This window comes from Dreissena polymorpha, chromosome 4 (genome assembly GCF_020536995.1).
Source record: "Dreissena polymorpha isolate Duluth1 chromosome 4, UMN_Dpol_1.0, whole genome shotgun sequence".
Taxonomy (NCBI): Eukaryota; Metazoa; Mollusca; class Bivalvia; order Myida; family Dreissenidae; genus Dreissena; species Dreissena polymorpha.
This window is the reverse complement of record NC_068358.1, coordinates 2306905-2316803: the sequence shown is the minus strand read 5'-3', so window position 1 is coordinate 2316803 and position 9899 is coordinate 2306905.

Genomic DNA, 9899 nt, shown 5'->3' with positions numbered 1-9899 from the left:
TCAGAAAGCCTAGCCGTGTAAACCTTTCTTTAACTCGTCGCACTCAATACGTTGAATAACACATAGATTTATGTCATGTTCATTAAAAAACCACAATGTGCACAAAATACATGCATGTGTACTACCGATTGATATTCAAACACAATTATTACGCCTTTGTTTATCGATTAAACGCCTAACTGAATTAATAACGCGTAACGTCAGTTTCTTTGTTTCGTAGCAAGATGGAAGCTAGCCTAAGCGCTTTTCATGACGTCACGCGCGCGTGCCCTTTCCCATAAAAATATTTAAACGCAAAATACTCGAAAACTTGATTTTTCCCAGGTATAACGCCTACGCCAACAGGTAGATCGCATTCTGGTCCATATACATGTCAAATTTTAGCAAACGTGTTCGGCCAGTTTTCAAGAAACTCAAATCGCAGTGATTCTCGCCACCTTAACGAAACTTAGCCCCCTTTATCATTCGTTCGATTGAACGTCATCAATGATGACGTCCAATACATCACTCATTCCATATATACTAGACTTGCGACACCTTAAGGGTTTCGCGGGATGGAATGAGTGGGGAGATCATATTTTACAATTTTCAGCTTCCGGACGCAAGGACCCTCTGGACGTGAAACACCAGCTTTCCAACACTATATGATTCCAGTTCCAAAGCACATATTGCATTAGTTCAAGGAGAAGAACATAAAACGGCATATACACAAATCTCTGGAAAACAAACAGTGCTAAAAATATTTTAAGTAGTCATTTACTATTTAATTGATTATGTCCTCTGATTGTTGCATTTTTAATTTAAATATGTGTTCCTATATGCATTTATTGTTGTATTGACTTAAAAAACTAAAATGGATGCCCATTCTTAGTTTGCTGTCTTAGTCTACCCTAAAATTATACATGTTTTTTTGCATAATTGAATTATCAAAAACTGCATACTTTTAAAGGCATTGTCAGAGTTAATTGGTTAAGTTAGAGACAAAGTAAAGCAAATATATTCATTTTTCTTAAAATGAATCATCCTCTGAAGCCCCCACTGGGATTCAAACCCAGATCTCTTTCCTCTGGGAAGGAAAGTATTCTATCTTGAAATACAAGGGCAAGTAAGAGGACAATTTGCAATTTTAAACCTGTAAACATATAAACTTAATTTTTCACATGACCTTAGAAACAAAACAGACATCTCTGAATCTGAAATACATTACAGTTACAATTCAGGTTTTTAGTATTGTGCATTGTACATGAATGTTTAAGTATTGTATTTATCCTTGGTACACCGAACTGCCTAAAGATGCGTAAAATACCAGTTTTCAAATCTTAAAATATCCCATGTGTTTGTTTTACTCTGTAAGTATCCCTATTTTATTTCAATAAAGCAGTTTTTCCTTCTCCTGAAAATTTAACTAAATGTCAGTTATGCTACTTTTTACATTCAGCAAATGACATGTGTCAGTAATGTCAATTTTGAAAATATGGTAAAAACATTATTTTTACCAAAAAGGTAGACTTAATATTATTAAACATTTGATGTATGTCACCTTAATAAAAAACACAAAAATGGGAACGAAATAAAATGTATTAAAATGTCATTTACATGACTTATAACATTAAGTAGACGATATAGCTTTGATACTTAAGGATAAGAGTAGACCTTAACACAAATAGGATAAGAGTAGACCTGAACACAAAATTTACCCAAATTTTCAATTTTCTAACTATAAAAGGGGGCATTATTCTGTCAAAAAACAGAAAAAATGGGTACGAAAAAATGTGTGTAAAAAAACAATTGGGTAAGAAAAAATTATGCCGAAAACAATATATGCTACAATAGAGGCTTGGGGTCTTGAACACCAAAACGGCTTGGATTTTAATTATGCTGAAATAACTCGGGGTCATGACCACCAAACTGGCTTAGAATTAAATTATGCTGAAATAGCTCAGGATCTTGACCACCAACCTGACTTGGATTTTTATTATGCTGAAAAAGCTAGGGGTCTTGATCACCAAACTGGCTTGGATTTTAATAATGCTGAAATAGCTCGGGATCTTTACCACCAAACTGGCTTGGATTTGAATTATGCTCATAGTTTGGGTTCTTGACCACCACACTGGCTTGCATTTTAATTATTCTGAAATAGCTCAGGATCTTGACCACCAAACTGGCTTGGATTTTAATTATGCCAAAATAGTTCAGGATCTTTACCACCAAACTGGCTTGGATTTTAAATATGCGGAAATAGCTCGAGGTCTCGGCGATGAAACTGGCTATGGTTTAAATTATGCTAAAAACGCTTGGGTTCTTGACCACCAAACTGGCCTTGATTTTAATTATACCGAATTATACCTGACTTTGATTTTAAATATGCTGAAATAGCTCAGGGTCTCCCCCACGAAACTGGCTAGGATTTTAATTATGCTGAAAAAGCTTGGGGTCTTGACCACCAAACTGGCCTGGATTTTAATTATACCGAAAAAGTTCAGGATCTTGAACACTAAACTGACTTGGATTTTTATTATGCTAAAAAAGCTCGGGGTCTTGACCACCAAACTGGCTTGGATTTTAATTATACCGAAATAGTCCAGGATCTTGACCACTAAACTGACTTGGATTTTAATTATGCTGAAATAGCTCGGGTCTCTGCCACCAAACTGGCCTGGATTTTAATTATGGTGAGAAAGCTCGGGTCTTGACCACAAAAATGGCTTGGATTTTAATTATGCTGAAATAGCTTGGGATCTTTACCACCAAAGTGGGCGGGGCCCGGGGGTGGGTAATGTGAACATGGATGGTCAAGATAGACTGTGTTGTCATAAGAAATCTTCAGTATTAATTTGAGGTCAATTGCTGAAAAATGTTGCGGCAGAGGCCGACGCGTATTCCCACGCCGCATGTTTGACCCAGGGGGCGCCCCAAGGGTTGGTAATGCAGCCATGCATGGTTGAGATTGATCGTATTGTCATAAGAGATTTTGAGTGCTTGACAGGTTACTGTAAGCCATCATGGAGAGCGGGGGGTTTATGTGGGTTGGTGGTAATTTAAAAGGTGAACTTTCAAAAATAATTATAAAAAAAAAATTTGGGGGGGATTCTGGGGTGGGCATGGGGGATAGTTTGGGTGCAGTGCATTGTGGTATGTCAGGTAAGTGTTGCTTTGTCAAAGTATGAATCAATTGTGATCATAAATAAAGAAGTTATGGCAATTTAAGCAAAATGTTCAATTATCTAAGTATAAAAGGGGCAATAATTCTGTCAAATGCTTGATACATTTGTCTGTTCTTGTTTATAGATTGGGATCATGTTGGTAAAGAAGCATGCAAAATATGAAAGCAATATGTCAAAGGACATAGAACATATTTGAGGTGGTATGCAAATTTAAACATAGATTTATCAATTATATATGCATATTCGAAGTATAAAAGGGCAATAATTCTGTCAAAATGCTTGATACAGTTGTCTGCTCTTGTTTATAGATTGGGATCATGTTGGTTATGAAGTATGCAAAATATGAAAGCAATATGTCAAAGGACAAAGAAAATATTTGAGGTGGTATGCAAACTTTAACATAGATTTATCAATAATATGCATATTCTAGGTATAAAAGGGGCAATAATTCCGTCAAAATGCTTGACACAGTTGTCTGCTCTTGTTTATAGATTAGGGTCATGTTGGTAAAGAAGTACATGTATGAACTAGTGACCTCAAAATCAATAGGGGTCATCTGCGAGTCATGATCAATGTACCTATCAAGTTTCATGATCCTAGGCATAAGCGTTATTGAATTATCATCCGGAAACCATTTTACTATTTCGGGTTACCGTGACCTTAATCTTTGACCTAGTGACCTGAAAATCTATAGGGGTCATCTGCGAGTCATGATCAATCTACCTTTCAAGTTTCATGATCCTAGGCATAAGCGTTCTTGAATTATCATCCGGAAACCATTTTACTATTTCGGGTCACAGTGACCTTGACCTTCGACCTAGTGACCTATAAATCAATAGGGGTCATCTGCGAGTCATGATCAATGTACCTATGAAGTTTCATGATCCTAGGCCTAAGCGTTCTTGAGTTATCATCCGGAAACCACCTGGTGGACGGACCGACCAAGATGTCAAGGATGATCCGACAGTATCCAAATGAAAACTAGTCTTGGACAAAGCGACAATGGCTTCAAAATTGTGAATTTCAGACTGATGAGAGTTATTTTCATCTATTGTTAGATGCATTTGAAACATTTAAACCTTAAGTTAAAATATTCCTCGATGCAGTAATTTATATTCATCCACCAATATATGTAGAAATGTATCCAAGAAAATGAGTATTCTTTGATTTATAGCGTGACATAAATATGTTACGACTCTGGTTGACTTTCGATACAGAGTTGGCTTCAGAGAACAGGTATGTCAATACCATATAAATTGTACGCTGAAGTTTCTTTAGCTAATATTTTTCTAATGTTGACAGACCATTCACATTGCTGGGGTTTGTTGATTTAAAGACTTATTATCATCACGGGCAGAAAAACATTATAGACATTAAACAGCGCGTCATTAAGTAGACAACAGCTGCACAACTGTATGGTAAAAGGTAAATATGTATCTTAATAATTATGTTGACAACTAGCTTACGTAGCAACGTCCGAAAATATGAAATATCCGACATGTATTTCAATATTTAAAATTCAAGATATAATGACGACTGAACTGTTTTACTTTAAGGAAAAAACGGTAAAACTATGTTGAAAATGAAACACAACAAACTAAATACTTATCTGTTACGGCTTAACGACTAATTATCCCAATATAACACTGTCATTGAATCGCACATTTCAATTATAATTATTCCCCTTGAAAGTTAATGCATATGATAACGAATTCATCAAACGTTATCAAACATTAGTAATTTGAATTGCATCGGATTCGCACAATATTATGTGGATGTAAATCCGATCCGGTTGTTGTTTATGTGTCAAGCTCATTTCGTCAGTGACTGAGTGAGATATAATAAATTTCTTCCGTAGTAAAATCTACTGTAAAGTACACAATGATACTTACGTAACTCTGTCGTATCCGTCTGAATAAACATCCGCTGCACAAAATATAGACATTTGTATTAATGATAATTAAACACTATCATATTTTCTGTGTTTATTGAATTAATAACACTGAGTTTCTTTGTCGCGTTACAAGATGGCGGATGTCTAACGCTGTTTGTGAAGTGACGTCACAATGTTTATCTGTGCGCGTGCCCTTTCCCATAAAAGTATTTAAACACAAAATACTCGAAAACTTGATTTTTGCCAGGTATAACGCCTACGCCAACAGGTAGATCGCATTCTTGTCCATATACATGTCAAAATTTCAGCAAACGTGCTGGGCCAGTTTTCAAGAAACTCAAATCGCGGCTATATGCCTCAACTTAACGAAACTTAGCCCCCTTTATCATTCGTTCGAATGAACGTCATCAATGATGACGTCCAATACATCACTCATTCCATACAAACAGTATGTGTATGAGCTACTCTGTACTAGAGTTGCGACACCTTAAGGGTTTCGCGGGATGGAATGAGTGGTGAAATGAAATAAAATTAAGAACCTATTTCTTTTTGTGCATTTAATGATGGTAACCAAAGTTCTCGCAAAAATTTAATATACACATCACATGAAATTAACCATAATACTCGCAGACATGTTTATTGTTTCGAAGCCGTTCGATTAGCTACCTTAAAAAGTAGAACTTCAATTCCCATTACTATAATATTAAAAACGTGAAAAGAGCAAACCACTGCATTGTGTCGGACATCCCCATCTTAAACACTATCGACTAGCATTAAGCCTTTTTCTGTGTTTACAAAATTCTGTGTATTTTATTGAAACATCATTATAGCGTTGCGTTCAAGATAGTGTTGAATTCATTTTGCAATGCAATCAGCGCTTTGATTTTATATTACGAAATGTACTACGCAGTACATTGTGTGACGTCATTTCGGTGACGAAACACAACAGTTTTATTTACACTCTCTGGAATTTAAGAACATGTCGCGGACGTTGTGTTTTTTATCTGTAAACTATTTGTTTAAAGCATCGAACGAATGCAAAACGTGTTTCGGATTGTGTGTTCATCATGCATAAATGTAAACATAGATAGAAATACAATACAATTGTGTGGTTTGAACTAAGTTTCGACAAAGACATGGATTAATAAAGGTGGAAGTGCATATCGTTTCAAGGTGTTTGTTATAAACTTTGGATTAAAGTAGTCAACTTATTGTTACAAACATTGGATTAACGATGTCATTTAGATACGCGTGACGTTTATACTTAATTAAGTATTTTTATAACTCTTGTTAAAGCTGAAATTGAGTCATCAAATTTCGCTACAAAACGGTGTCAGTTGCAATAGATATTTTAATGTGCTACGTGAAATTATAATTATGTTTGATTATTTTGTTTATTTGTTACGCACTTTATGCTGCTAATGATGTGTTGCTCACGGCAAGCCTCGCCGTGTAAACCTTTCTTCAACTCGTCGGACAAATTCAAGTACACGTGATACTTACATTGTATTTTATTTTTCTGTGTATTTGATGATGGTATCCAAAGATATCACAGATATTTTAATATACATGAAACTATTTCAATTAATGCTATTTTGAGAAGTCCGTCACCACTCTATCGTTTGTTATTGTTTATATCATACTTTTTTGCTCCTCTATATAAACATTTCTCAAAACCGGCTTTCCGTACTTTTATTTTGCATGCAACTGATTGCGCAATTTATGACGTATGTTGTGTGACGTAATTTATTTGTCAAAACAAACAATTTTAAGTTAAATTCTCTGGATGTTTTTAACAGTTATTTATTTGTTTAAAGCATCGAACGAATGCAAAAACGTATTTCGGATTGTGTGTTTATCATACATAATTGTAATTGTTATATTATATTGGATTATTGTCGTCATTAAGGTAAGCTAGTTGTTTATACTCAATTGATTTACTGCTCACGTTTCTTTATTGATTCAATAATTAAACTCTAAATTAACAATGTATTTGTCTCATGATTATCATGTATATTAAAGATATTATCGGATAAATAGAATACCTTGTTAATACCAGTGTGTACTTACATTTATCCGACACGTCTCGGAAAGCCTCGCCGTGTAAACCTTTCTTCAACTCGTCGCACACAATAACATAGATTTATGTCATGAATATCTAAACAACCACACTCGATCTGCACAAAAGACATGCATGTGTACTTCGTATTGATATTTAAACACAATTATTACGTCGTTGTTTATAGATTTAACGCATAACTGTATAATATTATATTGAATTAATAACGCGTAACTTAGTTACTTAACAAGATGGAAGCTAGCCTAAGCGCTTTTCATGACGTTACGTCACAATGTTTATCTACGCGCGTTGTGTTTCGCAGAAAAAAAATAAACACAAAATACTCGAAAACTTGATTTTTCCCAGGTATAACGCCTACGCCAACAGGTAGATCGCATTCTTGTCCATATACATGTCAAATTTCAGCAAACGTGTTCGACCAGTTTTCAAGCGCCTCAAATCGCAGTGATTTGCCCCAGCTTAACGAAACTTAGCCCCCTTTATCATTCGTTCGAATGAACGTCATCAATGATGACGTCCAATACTTCACTCATTCCATACTAGACTTGCGACACCTTAAGGGTTTCGCGGGATGGAATGAGTGGAGAGATCAATCAAATTTAAAACAGTTATTTGTAAAAAAAATTCGTATAAAAAATATGGAGGTACGAAAACAAACAAATTTGGGTACGAAAACAAATTTGAGTAAGAAAAAAAGGGTACGAACAAAATAAGGGTACGATAAACTATTTGGTTACGAAAAAAATGGCTACGAATAAAAAATTAGGTACGAAGAAAAATTGGGTACCAAAAAAATTTGAGTTGAAACAAATGGGTACGAACAAAATGTGGGTATGAACAAATTTGTGTACGAACAAAAAAATGTGTACGAAAAAAATGTGGGTTGGAAAAAAAACAAATTTGGTTACGAAAACAAATAAGAGTACGAAAAAATGTAGGGAACTGAAAAATTAGGGTACGAAAAACTATTTGGGTATGAAAAAATTGGTATGAATAAAAATATGTGTACGAAACAAATTTGGGTATTAACAAAATGGGTACGAAAAAAACTTTGTGTACGAAAATATTTGGGTACGAAAAAAATTTGGGTATGAACAACTTTGGGTACAAAAAACATTTGGGTAAGAAAAAAATGTGTACGAAAAAAATAATTGGGTATGACAAAAATAGGGAACGGAAAACATTTGGTAGGAAAAAAATGGGTACGAAAAAAAAAAAATGGGTACGAACAAATTTGGGTTAAAAAAACATTTGGGAACAAACAAAATGGGTACGAACCAAATATGGGTACGAAATATTTGGGGTAAAATTTTTTTTTATTGAAAAACAATTTTGAATTGTCTAGCGCGTGAATTTTCTCGTGGGGGTAAATTGTCTTGGGGTTGCTATTAACGCTACATGTACTTCCGGCCAAGCCACGTGTTTATAGCGATTGCACAATAAAAAAACTTTTTCGTCATTTTATCAAAAACTGGATTTTTCCCAGTTATAACGAATACGCCAACAGGTAGATCGCGTTCTGGTACATAAACATGTCAAATTTCAGCAAAGGTGTTGGGCCAGTTTTCAAGAGACCCAAATCGCGGCTATACCCTGGAGCTTAACGAATTTTAGTTGCCATTATCATTTGTTCAATTAGACGTCATCAATAGATGACGTCCAATATATCACTCATTCCACCAGAAATTTTTGGCAAGAAAAATGACGATACAAACATTTTTGGTACGAAAAAAAAGTGGGTAGGAAAAATGTTGGTTACGAAAAAAATGTGGGTAAAGAAGTTTACTCAGCGAAAGTAGCTCAGGCACCTAGTCCCCCGACTTATAACATTACAGGCTTGGCGAAATTGGACAAAATCTGCCGGTCGTCCGGACAGCGGTTCAAAAAATGTGTCGGTCCGGAGAAAATTTAGCCAGACTGACAAAAAAAACACAAATATGTACATTAACATACACCCTTAATTTTAGCTCAACAAGCACTGCCAGTGCTTTATCCTAATGAGATAACAGTTTTTCAGTGTTAATCAATTCGTCTTGATAGTCCGGACTATCTTCTTCAATTTCCATATCTTCTTCAGTGTCACACAGTTTATCAATCTCCTTTCGAAGTTAGGGATTATAACAACGTAAACTAAAGTAAGAAGTATCGAACATAAAATTGCGGTTAACGGACACTACCTTGTACAATGTAAAATGATAACATTTGTAGAGACCTATGACAAGTGCATGTTATAAGGATATTAGGGCTGTAACAATACATTCCAATATTCGAATTACTCGAATACAGCTGTGGACAAATCGTATTCGTTATCCGCCACCTCCCGAAACGAATATTTGACGAATACAAAGAATGTGGTTTCGAGTTTGAAAGTTATATCATCTTATCTTACCTTACAAATAAATGTTCATACAATAAACCCCTATATTTAAATGTTCTTCGCCTTATTCCAGCGTTTTTCATCATGTTTACCCCACCCACTATGTTACACAGTGAGATTATCAACAAAAATGACGGGCACCGGTTGAATATTTACGATATTGAATTGAAAAATCTTTGAATGGTTGTTTAATGTTTATTTAGGTAAATACGAGTGTTTTGATGCTCAAACATACACAAACAGGATTAGCAGATGGAATTTCTTTTTTGTTTATCTTTACGACAATGATTTTGCTACTTATCAACAAACATGGAGCCTAGAGTAAAAGGAATGCTAATGATATCATAGACCCGCTGGCCAATTGTTGACTGTTAATTGTTCTGC